This window comes from Monopterus albus, unplaced genomic scaffold (genome assembly GCF_001952655.1).
Source record: "Monopterus albus unplaced genomic scaffold, M_albus_1.0 scaffold36.1, whole genome shotgun sequence".
Classification (NCBI taxonomy): domain Eukaryota; kingdom Metazoa; phylum Chordata; class Actinopteri; order Synbranchiformes; family Synbranchidae; genus Monopterus; species Monopterus albus.
In genome coordinates this window covers 1-2,413 of record NW_018127916.1, presented here as the reverse complement: position 1 = coordinate 2,413, position 2,413 = coordinate 1, and positions in this window count along the sequence as shown.

The window sequence follows — 2,413 nt, the reverse complement described above, 5'->3', positions numbered from 1 at the left end:
GAGAGGAGCTTGATAGCTAAAGGCTCTGCCTCCCATTCTGCTTCTGTGGACTCTAGGAACCACAAGTAAACCTGCACTCTGAGAGTGAAGTGCTCTGTTAGGATGATAAGGCTCTATGAGGTCTTTAAGATACGATGGAGCCTTGTCATTAAGGGCTTTGTATGTTAGGAGAAGGATTTTAAATTCTATTCTGACTTTTACAGGGAGCCAGTGGAGAGAAGCTAATATGGGAGAGATATGATCTCTCTTGCTAGTTCCTGTCAGTACTCTGGCTGCAGCATTTTGGATTAACTGGGGGCTTTTTAGGGAATTATTGGGACATCCTGATAGTAAAGAGTTACAGTAGTCCAGCCTGGAAGTAACAAATGCATGGCCCAGTTTTTCAGCATCACTTTGAGACAGGATGCTCCTGATTTTTGTAATATTGCGCAGGTGAAAGAAGGCAGTTCTAGAGACTTGGGTTATGTGTGATTTAAAGGACATATTCTGATCAAAGATGACTCACAGGTTCCTCACAGTAGTACTGGAGGCAAGGGCTATGTCATCTAGAGTAACTATATGATTAGACAGCAGATTTCTAAGGTTTTCAGGCCCAAGCACAATAACTTCAGTTTTGTCAGAGTTTAGAAGTAAGAAGTTGCAGGTCATCCAGGCCTTTATGTCTTTAAGACATGCTTGAAGTTTGACCAGCTGACCTGATTCATTTGGCTTCATAGATAAATATAACTGAGTATCATCTGCCTAGCAATGGAAATTTATGTTGTGCTTCCTGATAATATTGCCTAAAGGGAGCATGTATAAAGTGAAGAGAATTGGACCTAACACAGAGCCCTGTGGAACGCTGTGACAAACTTCAGTTTGTGTGGAACATTCGTCATTAACATGAACAAATTGAAATCTTTCTGATAAATAAGATTTGAACCAACTTAGCGCAGTTCCTTTAATCCCAATAACATGTTCAGGTCTCTGCAGTAAAATGCTGTGATCAATGGTGTCAAAAGCAGCACTGAGATCTAAGAGGACAAGTCCTTTGTCCGAGGCTAGGAGAAGATCATTGGTGACTTTCACCAATGCAGTTTCTGTACTATGATGGTCTCTAAAACCAGACTGAAAATCCTCAAACAAATCATTGTGCAAGTGGTCACATAACTGCTTTGCAAGATTTTAGAAATAAATGGGAGATTGGATATTGGTCTATAATTAACTAGAACACCTGGGTCAAGAGTAGGCTTTTTGAGTAGAGTTTTAATTACAGCAACCTTAAAAGCCTGCGGAACATAGCCTGTTAATAGAGAGAGGTTAATCAGATCTAATACGAATATGTTGATTAGGGGTAAAATGTCTTTGAGCTGCCTGGTCGGGATGGGGTCTAAGAGACATGATAATTTAGATGAAACAATTGTTGAAGTCAACTCAGAGAGATCTATGGGAGAGATGCAGTCTAAATGAGGTCTTACAGATGTTTCTAAAGCCATTATACTTGATGACAGATCTGTGAGAGTTTTGGGAATTATTTGATTAATTTCCTTTTGTCTAATTGTTGTGATTTTATTTCTAAAGAAGCTCATGAAGCCATTACTGCTGAAATCTAAGGGAATATTAAACTCAGTAGCACTGTGGCTCTTTGTCAGCCTGACTACAGTGCTGAAAATAAACCTGGGGTTGTTCTTATTTTCCTTTATCAGTAATAAATAATATGCAGTTCTGCTACTATGAAGGGCTTTTTTAATACATTATGAAATTATCTTTCCAGGTTAAGAAAAACTCTTCTGACTTAGTGGAGTTCCACCTCCTTTCCAGTTTTCGTGATGCTTGCTTTTGGGAGCTCAGCTGCGAGCTGTATCATGGGGCTAGCCTCCTCCGTTGCTTTCTTTTTCAGAGGGGCAACAGTACGCAGGGAGGCTGCAGTACTATCAACAAGATTATCGATGTGTGGTAGTAAAATTAAGGTGGCTGCCCTCCACTGTGTTGGCACATGGCACTGAAGTAAATAATGATGCAATTATTTCCTTAAATTTTGTAACAGCATTGTCAGATATACATCTACTGTAGCGGAATTTTTTCCCACATAGTGCTCTCATGTCACCTTCCAGCTGTCCGCAGAGAGAAGTAACCACATCAGCTTTCAATAAGCCACAAATCTGAGTAGATCAGTGAGCAATTTAGCCATACAGTATCATTTTAGAGAATAAATATATTGCTCACCTGACTCTATTAATGAAATACAAAAATTACTTTGCAGAGGCTCTTCTTATCACTACCAACCCTTAGGATTATCTCCTGATTAGTCAGGGTGAAATCACTGTCAAAAGTACCAGTGACATTGAAGAGTTCATTGTCGCTGATGTGAGTAAACATGCTGCAAAATCCAAAAGGTTAAAGGTAACAATGTACCTTTAAATTAATTAAATAT